Raw genomic sequence first — 23,121 nt, 5'->3', positions numbered from 1 at the left:
AGCCGGCTCCCTGATCATACTTAGAAAATACTATTATACATGGTTCCTGAATGCCAATCCTAGCAAGACAAAAGTGTGCACCTTTCAAATGAAAACTCCAGATATCGTGGGAGGGTACAGTACTTGAGCAGTATGAACATCCAGTGTACCTTTGGGTCATGGTAGGTTGAACACTGACATTCAAAAAGCACATCAAGAAGCTGAAAAAAGAACGTGAACTCCAGTAACTGTGTACTCCAGCAACTGGCCAACTCAAAATGGGGAGCTGACCCCAAAACCTTTAGAGCAAACAGTTTCTCCCTGTGTTACCCAACTGTGGAGTATTGTGCCTGAGTATGGTCATGTTCAAGCCATACACACAACATAAGAACATAAGAATGTCCATACTGGGTCTGACCAAAGGTCCATATAGTCCAGTATCCTGTCTTCCAACAGTAGCCAATGCCAATATGTATTTATCTAGTTCTTTTTTAACCCTGTTATATCTTGGCATTTAGAACATCCTGTGGCAAAGAGTTCCACAGGTTGACAGTGTGTTGTGTGAAGAAATACTTCCTTTTGTTTGCTTTAAACTTGCTGGCTATTAAAATTGATATTGAACTCAATCAATCCTTTAGAATTATCAAGGGACTTTGAAACCAATTCCCACACTGTTGCTATACTGCCTTAGGGAGATTGTACCATCATCAGTGAGGCAAGATGCCTTCAGTAAAAAAGGAGAGACAAGACATCCACTGCAATGGCTCCATGTCTAGTTGGCAGCCGGTGTCAAGTGGAGTGCCCCAGGGGTCGGTCCTGGGGCCGGTTTTGTTCAATATCTTCATAAATGATCTGGAGGATGGTGTGGATTGCACTCTTAGTAAATTTGCGGATGATACTAAACTGGGAGGAGTGGTAGATACATTGGAGGGCAGAGATAGGATACAGAGGGACCTAGACAAATTGGAGGATTGGGCCAAAAGAAACCTGATGAGGTTCAATAAGGATAAGTGCAGGGTCCTGCACTTAGGACGGAAGAACCCAATGCACAGCTACAGACTAGGGACCGAATGGCAAGGCAGCAGTTCTGCGGAAAAGGACCTAGGGGTTACAGTGGACGAGAAGCTGGATATGAGTCAGCAGTGTGCCCTTGTTGCCAAGAAGGCCAATGGCATTTTGGGATGTATAAGTAGGGGCATAGCGAGCAGATCGAGGGACGTGATCGTTCCCCTCTATTCGACATTGGTGAGGCCTCATCTGGAGTACTGTGTCCAGTTTTGGGCCCCACACTACAAGAAGGATGTGGATAAATTGGAGAGAGTCCAGCGAAGGGCAACAAAAATGATTAGGGGTCTGGAACACATGACTTATGAGGAGAGGCTGAGGGAACTGGGATTGTTTAGTCTGCAGAAGAGAAGAATGAGGGGGGATTTGATAGCTGCTTTCAACTACCTGAGAGGTGGTTCCAAAGAGGATGGTTCTAGACTATTCTCAGTGGTAGAAGATGACAGGACAAGGAGTAATGGTCTCAAGTTGCAGTGGGGGAGGTTTAGGTTGGATATTAGGAAAAACTTTTTCACTAGGAGGGTGGTGAAACACTGGAATGCGTTACCTAGGGAGGTGGTAGAATCTCCTTCCTTAGAAGTTTTTAAGGTCAGGCTTGACAAAGCCCTGGCTGGGATGATTTAATTGGGGATTGGTCCTGCTTTGAGCAGGGGGTTGGACTAGATGACCTCCTGAGGTCCCTTCCAACCCTGATATTCTATGATTCTATGATTCTATGCATGGACACATTTCACCATCAAGAGGCAGAGGTCCAGAAAGAGCTTTGCCTCTGAACATTTCTCACCCCAAAACACCGCTGTGGAAGGCTACAAGGTAAAAAGTTTCAGGGAATGCTGATGATTTGGGAGAACCCAGTTTCTTCAAGACAATTACTTCCAGGCACTGACCTCAAACAAAAATACTGATATATTCTAAATTGAGCTGCAGTGACAATATGAACAACTGGAAGCTGATGCATGACTCCAAATGTGAATGTGGAGAGCTTAGGCAAACCCTTCAACATATTGCCTGATACAATGCCCCCAGTCAACATCCTGTACTTTGGAGGAACTATTAGACATCCTAAAGTAACAAGCCTTGTGGATGGGGGGAAGTGGTAGATGTGGTATATCTTGACTTTGGTAAGGCTTTTGATACTCTCCCACATGACCTTCTCATAAACAAATTAGGGAAATCAAACCTAAATAAAGCTATTATAAGGTGGATGTATAAGTGGTTGGAAAACTGTTCCCAGAGAGTAGTTATCAGTGGTTCACAGTCAGGCTGGAAGGGCATATGGAATGGGGTAACATAGGGATTAGTTCTGGGTCTGCTTCTGTTCAGTATCTTCATCAATGATTTAGATAATGGCATTGAGAGTACGCTTATAAAGTTTGCAGACAATACCAAGCCAGCAGGAGTTGCACGTGCTTTGGATGATAGGATTAAAATTCAAAATGGTCTGGACAAATTGGAGAAATGGTCTGAGATAAATAGGATGAAATTCAGTAAGGACAAATGCAAAGTACTTCACATAGGAAGGAACAATCAGTTGCGCACATACAAAATGAGAAATGACTGCCTAGGAAGCAGTATGAAGATAGGGATATGGGGGTCACAATATATCACAAACTAAATATGAATCAACAGTGTAACACTGTTGCAAAAAAAGCAAACAGCATTCTGGGATGTATTAGCAGGAGTGTTGTAAGGAAGACACAGAGTAATTGTTCCACTCTACTCCACACTTATTAAGCCTCAAATGGAATATTGTGTCCAATTCTGGTGCCATATTGCAGGAATGGCCTGTGATGGGATGTTAGATGGTGTGGGATCTGAGTTACTACAGAGAATTCTTTCCTGGGTATCTGGCTGGTGAATCTTACCCATATGCTCAGGGTTCAGCTGATCACCATATTTGGGGTCAGGAAGTAATTTTCCTCCCGGGCAGATTGGAAGAGGCCCTGGAGGTTTTTCGCCTTCCTCTGTAGCATGGGGCATGGGTCATTTGCTGGAGGATTCTCTGCTCCTTGAAGTCTTTAAACCACGATTTGAGGACTTCAATAGCTCAGACATAGGTGAGAGGTTTATCGCAGGAGTGGGTGGGTGAGATTCTGTGGCCTGCATTGTGCAGGAGGTCAGACTAGGTGATCATAACGGTCCCTTCTGACCTTAATATCTATGAATGTATGAAAGATGTGGACAAATTGGAGAATGTACAGAGAAGAGCAGCAGAAATGATTAAAGGTCTAGAAAACATGACCTATGAGGGAAGATTGAGATAAATTGGGTTTGTTTCGTGTGGAGACAAGTGATAACAGTTTTCAAGTACATAAAAGGTTATTGTAAGGTGGAGGGAGAAAAATTGATCTCTTTAACCTCTGAGGGTACGACAAGAAGCAATGAGCTTAAATTTCAGCAAGGGCAGTTTAGGTTGGACATTAGGAAAAACTTTCTAACTCTCAGGGAGATTAAGCAGTGGAATAAATTTCCTAAGGAGGTTGTGGAATCTCTGTCATTGTAGAGCAGGTTGGACAAATACCTGCCAGGGATGGTCTAGTCCTGCCTTGAGTGGAGGAAACTGGACTAGAAGACCTCTCAATGTCCCTTCTAGTCCTATGATTCTATGATTCTATGTCATATGTGACAACACCAGGTCTTGCATGAGGTTTTGGAGAAACAATCTATGATGATGACACCAATGTTCCAGGATTTCCATGGCTGTTGGTTTCAAAATGCAGTTAATGCTTTTTTGACCTATAAAGCCCTAAATAGCATGGGACATACCTAGTTGGCAGACTGCCTCTTTTGCTACGTGATATTGACACAGCTGCAATTAGTGCTGCACTTGAATTGGTACTTTCTTGTATACAAGGTGGGCAGTTACTGGACCTGTACTTGGACTTTTCCCCCCTCCCCCTTGATCTGAAATATCTTAAATCTGGTGAGCTTCAGGTCACACTGTAAAACTTATGTTTTTCCCAGGTTTGAGGGAGGAAGGACAGGATTGCATCGAGTGCTGGGATTTGTGTGCTGAAGCTTCAGGCTTGAGGGCTGAGATTTTGTATTCTTGATTTCTTTCCTGGCTTTGGGAAATTAATTTTACTCTTCTTTGCATCAGTGTTTGAATTTGCAATATGTGCCAAAGGCACCTACAGCCCTGGATGTGGAAGCTTTTATGTATGATTTTTATATATACAAACACATTTACATAAGCCTACATAAGTCCAGCTTAGCATTTACAGTATGTTGTTTACTATATAGCAAGCTCCTTCAGGCATTGACCATGTCCTATGTCTGAATCAGAAAGCTGAGAGAATAATATCCTCAAATGTATCCATTATTAGTAATTATTCAGTATTTCTAATCATGTGGATATTTTAAACTCTGGGTTGATCATGTGTAGTTATTTGTGAGTGTTCAATTCATCAGTCTTCAAGCTATGTTATTTAGTTGTGATTATTAATATTATTTCTGGTGAAGATATCAATCATTTATTAGTTATGTTGAGCAGCATCCAAAATGTGCTAGGTGCTTTGCAAATATAGAGGAAGAGAATCCCTGTCCTAAAGGTGGTGCAATGTACATAGACAGACAAAGCCTAGGGGAGAGAGCTGACACATACACGCAAAGTGAGCAGAGTGAAGATAGGATCATCTGAATAGATAAATCACAGGGTATTGTTTCCATTCTCTGATTGCATGGAATCACAAATGTGCTTGGCACAAGTACTTTGGCCTCTCTGCTGGCAGTTCCAACATTTCACACAGCCCCAAATATTTTGTATGTGTTGCAATGGGAAACAAGATTTTAATTTAGAAACTTCTCATCCACAAGCACCTGTGCACATATGCCAGTCATTAATATTTTAAATCCAATAATCTGATTGAGATACTTGGGTGGAGGCATCATCATAGAAGAGAACAATGTTCTTATGGCTAAAGCGCAAAACTGAGAATCAAGAGGTCTTGGTTTTTACTTCTGGTGTGGTCTTCCTCTATGTCCCTTTTGTAAGTTACTAATTCTTTCTGCACCTCATTTTCCACATTCTGTAAAATGGGGATAATACTGTCTACCTCCAGGTATATTCTGGTGCTGAATTAATCAATATTTCATTAAGTATGTTGAGATAGTTGTTAGAAGATGAGTAGGATTTATTTGCAAGAAAACTGCAAAAAGAAAAGTTTCAGAGTAGCAGCCATGTTAGTCTGTATCCGCAAAAAGAACAGGAGTACTTGTGGCACCTTAGAGACTAACAAATTTATTAGAGCATAAGCTTTTGTGGACTACAGCCCACTTCATCGGATGCATAGAATGGAACGTATAGTAAGAAGATATATATATATACACACACACACACACACATACAGAAAAGGTGGAAGTCGCCATACAAACTGTAAGAGGCTAATTAATTAAGATGAGCTATTATCAGCAGGAGAAAAAAACTTTTGTAGTGATAATCAAGATGGCCCATTTAGACAGTTGACAAGAAGGTGTGAGGATACTTAACATGGGGAAATAGATTCAATATGTGTAATGACCCAGCCACTCCCAGTCTCTATTCAAACCCAAGTTAATGGTATCTAGTTTGCATATTAATTCAAGCTCAGCGGTTTCTCGTTGGAGTCTGTTTTTGAAATTTTTCTGTCACAAAATTGCCACCCTTAAGTCTTTTACGGAGTGGCCAAAGAAGTTAAAGTGTTCTCCTACTGGTTTTTGAAGTTATGATTCTTGATGTCAGATTTGTGTCCATTTATTCTTTTGCATAGAGACTGTCTGGTTTGGCCAGTGTACATGGCAGAAGGGCATTGCTGGCACATATCACATTGGTAGATCACAGAATCATAGAATATCAGGATTGGAAGGGACCTCAGGAGATCATCTAGTCCAGCCCCCTGCTCAAAGCAGGACCAATCCCCAATTTTTGCCCCAGATCCCTAAATGGCCCCCTCAAGGATTGAACTCACAACCCTAGGTGTAGCAGGCCAATGCTCAAACCACTGAACTATCCCTCCCCCCAGATGTGCAGGTGAACAAGCGCCTGATGGCATGGCTAATGTGATTAGGTCCTATGATGGTGTCACTTTTTGAATAAATATGTGGACAGAGTTGGCATCAGGCTTTGTTGCAAGGATAGGTTCCTGGGTTAGTGATTTTGTTGTTGTGTTGTGTGGTTGCTGGAGATTATTTGCTTCAGGTTGTGGGGCTGTCTGTAAGCGAGGACTGGTCTGTCTCCCAAGATCTGTGAGAGTGAGGGATCATTTTTCAGGATAGGTTGTAGATTGTTGATGATGCACTGGAGAGGTTTTAGTTGGGGGCTGAAGGTGATGGCTAGTGGCGTTCTGTTATTTTCTTTGTTGGACCTGTCCTGTAGTAGATGACTTCTGGTACTCTTCTGGCTTCTTTCCCACCCCCACCCCCCCGCCCAGCATCTGGCAGAGGGAGGGACAGCTCAGTGGTTTGAACATTGGTCTGCTAAACCCAGGGTTGTGAGTTCAATCCTTGAGGGGGCCATTTAGGGATCCGGGGGAAAAAAATGGGGCTTGGTCCTGCTTTGAGCAGGGGTTGAATTAGATAACCTCCTGTGGTCCCTTCTAACCCTGATATTCTATGATTCTATGACATTTGAACAAGGGGTTTATGAGATAGAGCCCCCACAGAAAAACAACTATTTTTAAAGTTCACATGTTCTGGCAACATTTTTTTGCTCACAATAGAGATCAAACCAAGGCTGAGATCGTCACATCCTGGTCTCAGATGCTCGAGAGTTACACCAACAGAGTGCATGCCATCCCCTAGTCCTTTGGGGAATATCAGATTACAGTGTTATTAATCAATGACTTTAGTTCTCCTGGTGGGAGCAGCACCATTCAAAATGCTTGGTACAGGGGCTCCTATCAGCCCCACATTCCTCTCCTGTGTGTGTGCCAGGATCTATGGGAATGTAACTCCCGCATTCCTGCTCCTGCTCATGTGATCTACGGTCTAAGGGGGGCTTGCCCTTCTGGGGTGGTCTAAGACCCTTTCCCTTCTCCACACGTTATCTGGGATTTGGTAGATCCTTGACCCCTGCTGGTGTGTGAGCCCTGCTACTTACACAACTTACACAATTCTGTATTGAAATGATGCAAGCTGGAACTTCAAGGTACATATGCACCTCTTTGCTTTGATAACTCACATTGGGATCTCATATCACCCACATCTCATATTACAATTACAGTTCTTTTACTCTCCTCAACTAATCCCTCGATCTCCTCATATCACAAGCACACCTGTGTTAACCTGCAGCACCTACTGCTTTTACCATTCAGCCCAGTGACACCAAAAATACAAACAGGTACATTCAATTCTTCTTCCCAATAAACCATAAAATTGTCCTCATGATCATCCCAGTGCCTCTAAACATATTCACTCTGTCTGCAATTTATCCTTCTAGCCAAGTCACTTTATGCCATAACAAAACTACAGATGCTACCTGTGGAGTATATTGTAATCTACTTCTTCTTCTTGCACGTCAATAAAGAATATCATATTGGAATAATCTACATGTGAATACAATAAGGTAGTACATGAACAACATTGGAAAATGTACAATATAACATTTGGAATGTCTAATATAAACAAGTAAACCTTAATTATTTTGATTGGGTTTGGAGTGTTGTTGTTGTTTACAGTTGAAAGTTAAAGTCATCACTGTTCTGTTTTTACTCAGGCAACAGATGTGAAGTAAATGTAGACGAATGTATATCAGCACCCTGTCTCAATGATGGAAGTTGCATTGATGATATAAACTTCTATAAATGTCACTGTAAGAGAGGCTTTATTGGAATAAACTGTGAGACAGATGTTAACGAATGTTTGCCAGAGCCTTGTCTTCATGGAAGGTGCCTATTTTTATTTTACTATTATTATCTCCAAGAAAATGTACTTAACTTGCAATATTTAAGATTTACTGACAAGGGAAGGTTGATAAAGATACTTTTAATTATGTTCTTTCCATAAAGTAGGAGTACAAGCACAGTTAAGGATGACAAATGTTGCCTGTTTAAGATAATATAATATACTGGTATATTATCTCAGTTCTTCTTCCATTTGTGTTCATTAGCATAAGCGATTTTCAATAAATGTGGATTAATTAGACTTTAATACACTTAAAAGCAACTCTTCAATTGTAACATACCAACAGGTTAAAACGAAAAGTCTTTCTTTTATTAGCAGCATGTCTGCCCTTTAAAAATCCCTTCAGCCTGCATAATATACCTCATCCAAAGCCCATTAAGGTTAATAGAAAAAATCCTATTGATTCAGTAGGAGTTGGAGCAGATCCCCACATGATTAGTAAATATGTGGCTACAATAAAATGTTATGGTTGGTGCTGTAGTTAGAACTATGAATGATGATCTTTACAATTGTATTTTGTGTTTCAGATGTATAGACTTTGTTGCTGGTTATCAATGCTCCTGTGAAACAGGATGGACTGGCTCAAAATGTGAGATCAATGTTAATGTAAGTCTTTAATTTTAATTACGCGGGGAGAGGGTAACATACTATTTGAAACTCAATTTGACTTCAGTAACTTTTAAACATTTCTGCTTATTGAAAACACAAGACAGAAATTGAATTGTTTTAATCCATTTTTGAAAAGTTTATTTCTTGTTACTAATATGAAACTGTATTAGAAATAGTATTGAGAAAATGCATTAAGGTTTTTGCAGTGGAGTGTTTATGATAAATATGAAAGGCCAAAGAAGAATGAAATCTAAATTTCCTGAAAATCTGTTATGCATCTGTTTGGCATAGCATTTGCTGATTAAATCTCTGAGATAGCTGACATGGTTTACTGAAACATAACTACATTTTGAATTGTGAACAGTGGAATGCAATATTTTTGTATTACATATGACTCCTATGGACAAGAAGTATATCCTAAATTCCTTATGCTAAAGATAGGCACAGTCCAGAAATTTAAAATGGCAATTTCCAAGAAGTTTTATAAATCTATGGTATAAAAGTTGGGTTATAAATTTACATCCTATTGCTCTTACACTAACAAACTTGCCTGACTTCTTTGTATACTAGAATCAAGGTGGGTGAGGTAATATTTTTCACTGGACCAACTTCTGTTGATGAGACAAAAAAGCTTTCATGTTTACACAGAGTTCTTCAGGTCTGCAAAACATACTCAGAGTGTCACAGCTAAATACAAAGCAGAACAGATTGTTTAGCATAAGTATTTAACACATATTTCAAGGGACCATTCAAGGTGAAATGGCCAGTTATTACCCTTCCAGTAATAGATGAAAAAGGAAGGGAGAGGGAAAAAAGGAAACTGGGGACGTGGAGCAGTGGTTACTGGGTTATACATTGTTGTAATAAGCCAGTGTTTCTATTCAGTCCATGTTTTTTAGTGTCTAGCAAAGTTATGAATTTAAGTTCCGAGACTCATCTTTCAAAGTAAAAAGAAAAGGAGTACTTGTGGCACCTTAGAGACTAACCAGTTTATTTGAGCATGAGCTTTCGTGAGCTACAGCTCACTTCATCGGATGCATATGCATCCGATGAAGTGAGCTGTAGCTCACGAAAGCTCATGCTCAAATAAACTGGTTAGTCTCTAAGGTGCCACAAGTACTCCTTTTCTTTTTTCTTTTTACGAATACAGACTAACACGGCTGTTACTCTGAAATCTTTCAAAGTGTTGTACAGATTTCCTTTGAGAACAAGAACTGAGAGGTCAGATATAGAGTGATTGTTCTTTGAAAAGTGTTCACCCACAGGTGATATGCTGCTTTTGTCTTTTATCATTTTTCTATGTGAGTTCATTTGAAAGCATAGTGATTGTCTGGTTTCACCCACATAGTTGTGACTGGGGCATTCAGTGCACTGAATGAGGTAAACCACATGGGTATTTGTACGAAGCATGGGTCTTGAAAGATGTGTTGTGGAGTGTATTGATCATTGTAGCAGTGAAGATATGTCTACAGGTTTCGCATCTATTGTTCTGGCAGGGTCTGATGTCACTTCAAGTTGGTTTGTCCTGGTCTGTGGGGAACTTGTTTCTGATGATGAGCTTGGAGAGGCAGAGAGGTTGTTTGAAGGCCAAAAGAGGGGGTTCAGGAAAGATTTCGTTCAGGATGTGGTCCCCATCAATTATGGGTTGTAATTGTTTAATGATATACAGTATGGGTTCCAGTTTGGGGAGGAAGGTGACAATTAGAGGTGTGTGTTTGGAGGAGTGTTTATTGCCACATTGAAAAAAGTTCTCTTGGGGTATTTGGGTGGCCCATTCCATGATGCGATCAACCTCTCTGGGGGAGTGTCTTAATTTGGTGAAGTAGCTTTTAAGTGTGTTAAGGTTTATACACCAGGGTTTCTCCTCAGAGCATATTCTGTGTAATCTGAGTGCCGGACTGTAGATAACTGATTTCTTGGTGTGTTTGGGGTGGTTACTGGATATGTAAAAGTAGTTGTGGTGTTCTGCAGGTTTCCTGTATATAGATGTCTGTATGGTTCCATTGTTGAAGCTCATTGCAGTATCCAGGAAGAGGATGCAAGTGTGGGAATGTACTAGAGAAAGTTTAATGGGTTGATGGTGGTTGTTGAAGTTGTTGGAAATCTATGAGAAAGATTAGGTCATCCCCCCAGAGGATGAAAATATCATTTATGCATCTCAGGTATATCACTGGTTTTGTGATGATTGGGATCAACACAGCAACAATAACACTTTGTATTCTATCTATCTATCTATCTATCTATCTATCTATCTATCTATCTATCTATCTATCTATCTATCTATCTATCTATCTATCTACCTACCTACCTACCTACCTACCTACCTACCTACGTAATATTATATTGTGTATCTTTCAAAGTTAGAGAGAGGATGTACTATCTGCTCAATGTATAGCTACAATTACATCTAAAATATAGACACACATGCTTTCATCTAGGAAGAGAGCAACCAACCATTAAATGCTGTTTTCTATAAAGGCATAGTAATTCTTCTTTGACTCATCATCATCATCATCATCGGCGATCTCTCGGTGTTGAGGATGATTTCTTTCACGGGTTTTGTTTTTCATGGGTCCTTTGGTGACTGAGGAGACCGATCATTGAGCCACAGGCTCATTGGCAGACGTTGCAGGTGGTGTTGGAAGACAGGATTGGGCCACAATTGCTGCATAACAGTTTCCTTTCTTTTCTGGTGGTTTTCTGTTACCAGGGCAAGACAATTTTCCTCAAAAGCGGACGTTCCCTCTCTGACAAGTCTTTGCCAGTTATCCCTATCCTGGGCTGCTGTATCCCAGAGTGTGGTGTCAATGCCATATCTCTTGACGTTTATCTTGAGGGTGTCTTTAAAGTGTTTCTCTTGGCCTCCCCATTTCCTTTCTCCTTTGGTAGCTGGGCATACAGCAGTTGTTTTTGTAAGCATATATCAGGCATGCGCACACAGTACCCACTCCACCTCACTTGGTAGTGGATAATCAGGGCCTCAGCACTGAAGATGATGGCCTTTGTGAGGACACTGACATTAGAGAGATGATCCTTACACTTTATGTTGAGGATCTTCGAAAGAAAATGCTGGTCATTGCATTCCAGGTTTTTCAGGTGTTTTCTATAGGTCACCCAAGTCTCACAGGAATGTTGAGGAGAGTTTGGATTACCACTGCTTTATGTTGTGATTGTTGAATACCCGGAGAGACAGTCTGCCAAAGGCAAGGCTGGTGCAGCAGATTCTGTGCTGAATCTCAACATCTATGTCTGCCCTCTGTGAGAGATGGCTGCCAAGATAGCAAAGTATTCTACGTTTTCCAGTTCTTCTTTGTCAATGTAGATCTTCCTTGCTGGGTCTGATGATTGACCGGGAACTGGCTGGGGGAGAACTTTTGTTTTGACGATGTTCAGAGTTAGCCCTAGGATTTTGTAAGCATCAGAGCAATTAAGGGCAATTAAGGGCTCCTTTCAGTGTGCAATTACAGAACAATCATCTGTGTACTGGAGTTCAATTATTGCTGCCAATATTTTTTTAGATCTGGCATGGAGATGAGAAAGGTTGAAAAGGTTGCCATCAGTCCATTATTGGATACCAATGCCCTGTGGTAGACGGTCTTGGGTTAATGTTTTCGTAGCTGCTAAGAAAATGGAGAAAAGTTTGAGTGCCAGTACACAGCCTTGTTTTATGCCAGTTCAGATGACAAAGGGCTAAGAGTTAGAGCCACTTCCCAGGATGGAGGCAGTCATCTGGTTGTGGAGGAGTCTTACAGTGGTAATAAACTTGCCTGGGCAGCCAAACTTTACATTATTTTCCACAGAGCCTCATGGTTGACAGAGTCGAAGGCTTTGGTCAGATCAATAAAGGACATATACAGCTCCTGGTGTTGTTGTTGACTCTTTTCCTGGATCTGCCTGGCTGCAAAAATCATGTTGGTGGTGCCTCATGATGATCTGAAGACACACTGGGACTCTGGAAGTACTTCCTCTGCAAGAGGGAGGAGCCGGATCAATAAGATTCTAGTAAGAAACTTCTCAGTGACGGAGAGTAGAGCAATGCCTTGATAGTTGCCACAGTCAGCCCTGTCTCCCTTTTTGAAAATGGTGATTATGTTAGCATTATGTAAGATAGCAGGGATTTCTTCGGTGCGCCAGATTTTGAGGAGAAGCAAATGAAGCTTGTTAGTCAGTTTTTCTCCCCGACTTTCAGTACGTCAGCTGGTATGCCATCAGGACCTGGTGCTTTATTGTTCTTCATTTGTTTAATTGATTTGCAGACCTCCTCAGCTGTTGGTGGGTTGGCAACAGTTTCCCAGATTGGGTAATGAAGGATGGAGTTGATGGTGTCATCAGTCACAGTCAATTCTCAATTTAGAAACTTTTGGTAGTGTTCCTTCAAAGCTTTTTGATGGATTCGTTATCTTTAAGAATGGTACTACCATCTTCGGATCTCAGCAGTATGAGGCCACATAAGCTTGGTCCATACAGGGTCTTTGTCTCACAAAAAAAGCTCCGCATATCATGTCTGTCAGAGAATGTTTGGATTTCTTTTGCTTTGACCTCCCACAATTTGTTTCTGTTTTCTGATATTCTCCTTTGAACTTCAGCTTTGAGCTGATGGAAAGAGCTCTGCTTTTGGTTGATTTTGCCAGTCACAGAAAGCTTTTTTCTTCTGGTCCACAAGGGCTGTAATCAGTGATCAACTGACAAAATCTTAACAGTGGGTTCCCTCCTCACCCCATGAGGGGGTCGTTGCCCACCCCCACTCCCCGGGACTCCTGCCCCATCTAACCCCCCCCCCGTGTTCCTTGATGCCCCCCCCCAGGACCCTTGCCCCATCCACCCCCCTCCCCTGTCACCTGACTGCCCCCAGAGCCTGGCAGGAGGGTCTCGTGGGCCACCGTAGTGGGTGCCCACCCCACCCCTAAGAGCCAGAGGCACCTGCCAGGGGGTGAGGTGGGGAGTCCCGGAGATGCTTACCTGGGGCAGCTCCCAGAAAGCATCCAGCAGGTCCCTTTGGCTACTAGGGATGGGGGAGAGTAGCTGGGGGGGAGCAAGGGGAACAGCTGCTCCCCCACTGATCACATCAAAAGTGCACATCAAGGACAAGTGCAGAGTCCTGCACTAAGGATGGAAGAATCCCACGCACCGCTACAGACTAGGGACCGAATGGCTAGGCAGCAGTTCTGCAGAAAAGGACTTAGGGGTTACAGTGGATGAGAAGCTGGATATAAGTCAACACTGTGCCCTTGTTGCCAAGAAGGCCAATGGCATTTTGGGATGTATAAGTAGGGGCATTGCCAGCTGATTAAGGGACGTGATCATTCCCCTCTATTCAACATTGGTGAGGCCTCATCTGGAGTACTGTGTCCAGTTTTGGGCCCCACACTACAAGAAGGATGTGCAAAAATTGGAAAATGTCCAGTGGAGGGCAACAAAAATGATTAGGGGACTGGAACACATGACTTATGAGGAGAGGCTGAGGGAACTGGGTTTGTTTAGTCTGCGGAAGAGAAGAATGAGGGGGGATTTGATAGCTGCTTTCAACTACCTGAAAGGGGGTTCCAAAGAGGATGGATCTAGACTGTTCTCAGTGGTAGCAGATGACAGAACGAGGAGTAATGGTCTCAAGTTGTAGTGAGGGAGGTTTAGGTTGGATATTAGGAAAAACTTTTTCACTAGGAGGGTGGTGAAACACTGGAATGTGTTACCTAGGGAAGTGGTGGAATCTCCTTCCTTAGAAGTTTTTAAGGTCAGGTTTGACAAAGTCCTGGCTGGGATGATTCAGTTGGGGATTGGTCCTGCTTTGAGCAGGGGGTGGGACTAGATGACCTCGTGAGGTCCCTTCCAACCCTGATATTCTATGATTCGATGACGCCTTAGGCGCCGACTCCCTGGGTGCTCCAGGGCTGGAGCGGCCCCGCGCCCGGCCCCAGCTCACCTCACCTCTACTCCGCCTCCTCCCCTGAATGCACCGCCCTGCTCTGCTTCTCTACCCCATCCCCCGGCTTCCAGTGAATCAGCTGTTCGTGCGGGAAGCCGAAGAGGGCTGAGAAGTAGGCAGCAGCTTCCTGCTCAGGCCGAGGGTGGTGGAGGTGAGCTGGGGAGCGGTTCCGCTGCACCCCCCGCGGCCCGAGTTACCTGCTGCGGCACGGGCAGCCCTCCTCACGCCCTCCCCCGCCCCAGCTCACCTCCGCCTCCCTGGGTCTGACCTGGAAGCCGCGGCCTGATTCGTGGGAAGCTGGGGGGGCGGAGAAGCAGAGCGGGGTGGTGCGTTCAGGGGAGGAGGCGGAGTAGAGGTGAGCTGGGGCCGGGGTTGGGGCAGGGAGCTGCTGGTGGGTGCTCTTCACCCACCAAATTTTCCCCTTGGGTGCTCCAGGGCTGGAGCACCCATGGAGTTGGTGCCTAAGGCACCACTTTTGGCCGGTTAAATTTAGAAGCCCTTTTAGAACAGGTTGTCTCTTGCGGAACAACTGGTTCTAAAAGGGCTTCTAAATTTAACAACCGGTTCTAGCGAACCAGTGCGAACCGGCTCCAGCTCACCACTGGCTGTAGTCTCAATGTTGTTGTTGTCAAACCAGTCTTGATGGCGGCAGGTAGCAAAGCAATGGATTCCTCTCAGGCCTCATGGATGGTCTCTTTTAGGGCTTCCCAGTCTTCTTCAACACTTGTGTTGTCATTTTCAGGTGTGCATATGGTCGGTTTTTCACTGAGGAGTGGTTGGAAGTTCTCTTGGTGCACTAAGGATTGAAGTCTTTGGCTGTTGTATTGCCATCTGTGTGATTTGGATTGCTTTCTATGTTTCAGTGCAATCCTGATGGACATGACTGACCTCATCAGGCGGTGGTCAGTCCAGCAATCGTCAGCTCCTCTCATGACATGGGAAATTTGGACATCTCTTAGATCCTGTGTTCTTACAATGACATAGTCTAGGAGATGCCACTGTTTTGAGCAAGGGTGTTGCCAATTTGTATTGTACTTGTTGCTTTCTCTGAAGATTGTGTTTGTGATCACAAGGTCATGCTTTGCACATTTGCTGAGTAGAAGGATGCCATTGGAATTGGTCTTGCCCACTCCTTCCTTCCCAGTGGTGCTACTCCATACTTTAGAATCTCAACCAACTGTTGAGTTAAAGTCCCCTGAGAAGATTGTCATATCTGTTTTTGGAATGGATGACAAAATTTTATCAAGGTCAGTGTACAAGGATTATTTCTGTTCTTCTTCAGCGTCAGGTGTTGGTGCATATGCACTGATGATAGTGGCAAATGACTTATTAACCAGTTGGATGCGGAGGGTCGTAAGGTGCTTGTTAATACTAATGGGTAGCTCGGTCATGCGGTTGATTAGAAGATTCTTGATTCCAAAGCTAATACTGTGTATTCACCTGTCACTTGCTGGTTTTACTTTCTAGAAGAAAGTGTAACCGCTGCCCTCTTCACTCAAGTGGCTTTCATCTGCACATCTTGTTTAGCTTAGAGCAATGATGTTGATGTTGTACCTTGAGAGTTCTCGGGCAACAATTGCTGTTCTGTGTTTGGGTCTTTCACTTTTGATTTGTCGAGTAGGGTATTGTGCATCATACAGGGTCAGATCCTAGCTCCCTGCTCTTTTGGGCCAATGGCATAAAGGGATGAAGAATCATAGAATCATAGAATATCAGGGTTGGAAGGGACCTCAGGAGGTCATCTAGTCCAACCCCCTGCTCAAAGCAGGACCAATCCCCAACTAAATCATCCCAGCCAGGGCTTTGTCAAGCCTGACCTTAAAAATATCTAAGGAAGGAGATTCCACTACCTCCCTAGGTAACGCATTCCAGTGTTTCACCACCCTCCTCATGAAAAAGTTTTTCCTAATATCCAACCTAAACCTCCCTCACTACAACTTGAGACCATTACTCCTTGATCTGTCATCAGCTACCACTGAGAACAGTCTAGATCCATCCTCTTTGGAGCCCCCTTTCAGGTAGTTGAAAGCAGCTATCAAATCCCCCCTCATTCTTCTCTTCCTCAGACTAAACAATCCCTCAGTTCCCTCAGCCTCTCCTCATAAGTCATGTGTTCCAGTCCCCTAATCATTTTTGTTGCCCTCCGCTGGACTCTTTCCAATTTTTCCACATCCTTCTTGTAGTGTGGGGCCCAAAACTGGACACAGTACTCCAGATGAGGCCTCACCAATGTCGAATAGAGGGGAACGATCACGTCCCTCGATCTGCTGGCAATGCCCCTACATACACATCCCAAAATGCCATTGGCCTTCTTGGCAACAAGGGCACACTGTTGACTCATATCCAGCTTCTCCTCCACTGTAACACCTAGGTCCTTCTCTGCAGAACTGCTGCCTAGCCATTCGGTCCCTAGTCTGTAGTGGTGCATGGGATTCTTCTGTCCTAAGTGCAGGACTCTGCACTTGTCCTTGTTGAACCTCATCAGATTTCTTTTGGCCCAATCCTCTAATTTGTCTAGGGCCCTCTGTATCCTATCCCTACCCTCCAGCGTATCTATCTCTCCTCCCAGTTTAGTGTCATCTGCAAACTTGCTGAGGGTGCAATCCACACCATCCTCCAGATCATTTATGAAGATATTGAACAAAACCGGCCCCAGGATCGACCCTTGGGGCACTCCACTTGATACCGGCTGCCAACTAGACATGGAGCCATTGATCACTACCCGTTGAGCCCAACAATCTAGCCAACTTTCTATCCACCTTATCGTCCATTCTTCCAGCCCATACTTCTTTAACTTGCTGACAAGAATACTGTAGGAGACCGTGTCAAAAGCTTTGCTAAAGTCAAGGAACAACATGCCCACCACTTTCCCCTCTTCCACAGAGCCAGTTATCTCGTCATAGAAGGCATTAGATTAGTCAGGCATGACTTCCCCTTGGCGAATCCATGCTGACTGTTCCTGATCACTTTCCTCTCCTCTAAGTGCTTCAGAATTGATTCCTTGAGGACCTGCTCCATGATTTTTCCAGGGACTGAGGTGAGGCTGACTGGCCTGTAGCTCCCAGGATCCTCCTTCTTCCCTTTTTAAAAGACTACATTAGCCTTTTTCCAGTCGTCTAGGACTTCCCCGGATCGCCATGAGTTTTCAAAGATAATGGCCAATGGCTCTGCAATCACATCCGCCAACTCTTTTAGCACTCTCGGATGCAACGCATCCGGCCCCATGGACTTGTGCTCGTCCAGCTTTTCTAAATGGTCCCGAACCACTTCTTTCTCCACAGAGGGCTGGTCACCTCCTCCCCATGCTGTGCTGCCCAGTGCAGTAGTCTGGGAGCTGACCTTGTTCGTGAAAACAGAGGCAAAAAAAGCATTGAGTACATTAGCTTTTTCCACATCCTCTGTCACTAGGTTGCCTCCCTCATTCAGTAAGGGGCCCACACTTTCCTTGACTTTTTTCTCGTTGCTAACATACCTGAAGAAATCCTTCTTGTTACTCTTAACATCTCTTGCCAGAACTAATCTAAAAAGGCAGTTGAAGTTTCCATTAAAATGTCGGGGCATAAAATATTGTAGTTGCATCTTCCCATGGGTTCAGGGTATTCCTGGATAATTCTGGGGCATGGCTGATGGTAGAAGGGAATGTAGTGGTATCCCTTTGTGCCTCAGTGATCTCTAATTGATGAAGCAACTTCTAGGAGATGAATATAGGTGGCATAATTTAGAACATCTCTTAGGCAGTCATCCCTGAGATTAGGGGAGCAGAAAAATTGCTTTTCTGCACCCCATTCCAGGCCTTGTACTAAGCATAGTTATGTTGGATCCCAGGATTTGGTCCATTGATTAAAACTAGAGTCATGAGAAAGTATGGAAAATCTGCCCCATTCCAGGCTATTTGACTCCTAATATTGTGCTTCTGCTTAGTGATGTCTGAGTCTCAAAACAGTTGAAGGTTTAGTTCAAATCAGATAAGCATCCTAAATTCTGGAATTTATTTAAAGTTTTTTGACATGCGTATACACATAGAAAATAGTCATGAATTTTGATGTACAGCCAAAAGTCTTAGATGGGTGAATAACAATTTCTTACATTACACAAAAGATATATGTTGTACAACCTTGATATTGAAAATGCATGACAATTGGTCTCACACAAGCTGTAAATTTAGGTGGAAAATTACCAGCCAACTTTCCTTAAGAGCAAAAAGCTTTAGTGAGCAACCAATTATTTTGCAACTCAACTCAAAGTGCAGCTTTTGACATTATATTGCAAAACTATATGATTATCAGCTGTTTCCAATGCTAATACATAAGACCCCTGGGTAATATTTTACCTCATCTGGTGTCAGTGATTTCCTTCTATTTTGAAGAATGAGAGATTATATGACCTGTAGACAACTGTATGAAAATCATATTCAAAAGACAACCAGATTCCATATTGATATGGATGAAAATGCAGAGATTAGGAAGAGAATATATATATATAACATCAATATGGAATTGGTTATCTTTTGAATATATATATATATATATATATATTTTTTTTTAACAGAGAAGTCTGTCAAAGACATGGCTTCATTAGTGCTATTAATGCTGTTTGCAAGCACTGTGCTTATTAGATTCTTTTTAAAGAATTAGGCCCTAAATCTGCAAGTCGTTCCATACAGGAAGACCACAGTGCCTGCACAAAACCCTATTAAAATCTGTGGGGCTCCCTCCAGGCAGATGTAGGAGTCTGCCCACATTGATTAATTTGCAAGACCAGGTCTATATGTCTGTCTTCCTCTAAATTAGCTGCAGCAGTTTTATTTTTTTTTCCTTTAAACAAGCCAAAAAAAGTATGGAGGGAGAACCAGCTTCTCTACTCTGAAAAGTCAGTGACAGTGATTCATCCAGAAAATGGTTTAAATAAAGAAAATGTGAACACATATATCTCAGTATATTTTTTTCTTAGACTAGGAACACTGAGGAAAATTTTCTAAAGAACAAAAAGGTTTTCAAGAATGAAGATAAAACATTTAGGAGACAATAGATTCAACTAAGCTGATCCATGATAATAATTTTATTTATTCCTGGCATCTTCCAGGAGACACTCTAGACTTGATAGTCTGGAATTATAAAATCCTCTGCTAATGCTTGAAGTGCAGTTTGTAAAGAACTACTTGGCTTATCTAATGCTTGTATAAAAAGTTTTAGGAACACATTATAAATACACAAGTATAAGTAGACTGTAACTCTACAGATCCAATATGAAATCTAAATATTTTGTTGCTTCTAGTGTATTAAATGTATAAGAATTTCAATATTGGACTTGCCTTTATTTAAATGAGAGTAAAACAGAAGCTCACTGTTGAAAATGTCCTGTTTTTGAATTTGCTAAATTGAAGCAGTGTTAATAAAAATAGAAAATTTCCTGGGACATTTCATGATAAAACATTTCTTGTTATTTGGATGAATGGAGAATTTTGTGACAAATGTAGTCATATTTTCATATTTCAAGCTCAGTCTTTTTGCTGTGATTGGTCACAAGTCATATGGTATTGGTTCTATCTCCTGTTATGTTCATGGCATATACACAAAGAAATTAGATTTAAAAACAAACAAACGTAAAATACACAAAAAATTCTGGAAGGTTGTGGTGTAACAATACTTTATTTCTTAAAATCCAGAACCTTAACACAAGAACTAAAAACAGAGCGGCACAACTCATCCCACCTATACATTTTTTTAACTGGCTGTTTGTAAATTTGACTGTTGCTTGGCCCAGAGCTCACACACAGCCCTCTAAAGGACTAGGAAACCCATCTGAGCATTTAAAATGTCAGCTTACACTTTCAGTACAGGTTTCAGTATACCACATGTCCCTTCTTAGCTGAGCCTATGTCATGTAGTCAGGAGAGTGAGCAAATGGCAGAACTGGAATTAATTTGCAAACTGGACATCATTAAATTAGGCTTGAATAAAGACTAGGAGTGGATGAGTCATTAGACAAATTAAAAACTATTTCCCCATGCTAATTTTTCCCCTACTGTTACTCACACTTTCTTGTCAACTGTTTGAAATGGTCCATCCTGATTATCACTACAAAAGTTTTTTTTTCTCCTGCTGATAATAGCCCACCTTAATCGATTACTCTCGTTAGAGTTGGTATGACAACCCCCATTTTTTTATGTTCTCTTATATATATATATATATATATATATATATATATATATATATATATATATATATATATATATATATATATCTTCCTACTGTATTTTCCAGTGCATGCATCTGATGAAGTAGGCTATAGCCCATGAAAGCTTATGCTCAAATAAATTTGTTAGTCTCTAAGGTGCCACAAGTACTCCTCGTTCTTTTTTCTCAGAGGAGGTGACCTATATTTTATGTGCTTTCTGACCCACTCAGAAAATAACCTAGCCATGGCAACGAGATCTCTGCTGCAGTGTGAGTAGTAGGGCCACTTATTGGCATTGCTTTCCCCATGTGCTGTGAAATATATGTATTTACATCCACCTTTTTGTTGCTTTAAATTAGACGGTAAGGTCTCTGGGACAGGGAATGCATCTCACTGTTTGACCACACTTAGAACAATGAGGTCTCAGTCCTGATTGGGCCTTTGGGTCTACCATAATACAAATAAATGAATAGCTGCTCAAGTTTTGTGCAGCTCCATGTATGATGTTCCTCACAGAGGATAGAGTCATTGATTTCCATCACACACACACACTACTCCAAGCATTTGAATATGGGGAAACTGGATGTTAGATGGTGTCTGAGAGCTCTGCGGGGTGGGCACTATATTATTTAGCAGATGCTCGTGTTTCTGGGGTTGATGGGTGGGCACTAGGGGGTTGAGGAGGTGAATATGCACTAAAAGGTGCCCAAGTGCGAGGATGTCTGGGGTGGGTGTGTGGGGACATAGTGATGTTGTTTGGGGGACTGTTTATAGAAGTTTGCTTGGTGAGAGCAGCTAGAGACTGTCACCTACTAGAACTGATGGCTGTCTCTGTTTGCTGCTGCTGTTGCCACCTTGTCTTCCCAGCTGCTCCTTTCCTGTTCAGACTCAGTTAGAGAACAGCGGGAGGGGAGACAGCGACTGTAGTGTCCACATGGAGTCACAGCAAGTTATCCCTGCAGTCCAGATATATGCATGGGTATTCAGCTGGGCTGTTACAGGGTTGCCAGATGCCCTTGTGTCACACAAGAAGCATGACAACTGGCAGCCATGTTATAATCCAAGATTTTAGGGGGGGAAGTAGTTCTCATTTGGCAACCATTGAAAACACTAGAAAAAGCTGTTCATCTACAAAAAGCATTGGAGGAGTTAACAGGCCACTAGTCTTTCACAGGCAGCTCCTCATTTAATATGGGACCTTCCTTCTCCACTGTATAAGCAGTAAATGAGGTGGTCTAAGGGAGGGCCGGTGAATCCATGCAACAGATTTGAGAAATGTTCCTTAAAAGGGCATTTGAATGCTTAAAATCTCATAGAATATGATGACATCTGGGATATCTGAGGGAAAGATCAACAGTCAAAGTTCCAATTTGTTTTTAGTTTTGCTCAGAAGTTCATAATGAATGATTTTATCAAATGTAAGGTGTCTAATTTAATGGAATGTTAATTGAGTGGATCAGTCAGACAATCACTCAATTCAAGTGTCTATACTATACAAGTATGTAAGTGACTTTTTTATATTGCTCTCTCCCTCCCTGTCTTCAATCCACAATCCAAATTTGACAAGTTGTCTACTGTAGTAATTTTGGGATGCCTTTAAAATGGTGTGACATTGGAAAAATCACTGAATTTTGAGATGGAAATAAATTTCACAATCCATTCTGCAAAATATTTCAGAAATCTCTGCACCCCTAGAAGAAAATAACATTTTGAGATGTTGAAAGCCACACAAAATTAATGTGTGAAAATGTTTGTGAAAGGTTTTACACAAAACTTTTACCTGTTTCTACCTTCCCCACTAGCTATACAATCTGACAGGACCAAGTGAAAATTAAAAATAAATTCCCATTTTAGTTGTTTAAAAATAAAATATAAATTGGCATCTGGAACATTCATTTTTTAAAACAGTATATTTCTATATGCTCTTAATGTGTATTTTAGTTTGATATAAGACAGCTGTGCTACAGAGATTTATTCCAAATGACAAGTGCACTTTAAATTCTCTTGTGAGCTGAAAACTTCATAACTTAGTGGATCAAATAGTTTAAACTAAGTGCCTTTTTTAATCTTAGCAAGGAATCTTGTGCCTTTTGGTCTCTTAATAGCATTCAGCATTCCATCAGATTATTGCACTTGTGAGAAATTAAACCATGGTACAGTATTTTCCAAGGCATTAAAAAGAACATACAATATGTCCCTTATTAATGCATCAAGCTGTAGCTGCTTTATGTAACCTTTAAAAAGTGCTATTAAAACATTACGTTTTTTGGTGCCTACAAAGTAGTACTGTGAAATGTGATACCTTGGAAAACTAAATTCAGCATACATAAAAAAAGGTGTTAATATGAAATAATATTACTTAGCAATTATACAGTGTTTCACATGTTCAGAGCACTGTGTACACACATTAGCCAATTGATTAGTTTCAAAGTATTTATTTATATATCCAATTAAATCAAACTCACCCTCCCTGTCACCTCGTCCCATAA

General features: G+C 41.9%; 1 long non-coding RNA gene across 1 annotated transcript in view; it reads left to right on the top strand.

The window, feature by feature from the left end:
• Positions 1-7,887, top strand: part of LOC141984674 (uncharacterized) — a 61,698-nt gene extending 53,811 nt beyond the window's left edge. The window contains exon 3 of the long non-coding RNA XR_012638778.1: positions 7,736-7,887. This is a non-coding gene — a long non-coding RNA (uncharacterized LOC141984674). The remainder of the gene's footprint in view (positions 1-7,735) is intronic.
• Positions 7,888-23,121: the final 15,234 nt, after the last annotated feature.

Source organism: Natator depressus, chromosome 3 (assembly GCF_965152275.1).
Source record: "Natator depressus isolate rNatDep1 chromosome 3, rNatDep2.hap1, whole genome shotgun sequence".
Classification (NCBI taxonomy): domain Eukaryota; kingdom Metazoa; phylum Chordata; order Testudines; family Cheloniidae; genus Natator; species Natator depressus.
The sequence above is the reverse complement of the archived record's forward strand: the minus strand, read 5'-3'. Positions and strand labels throughout refer to the sequence as shown.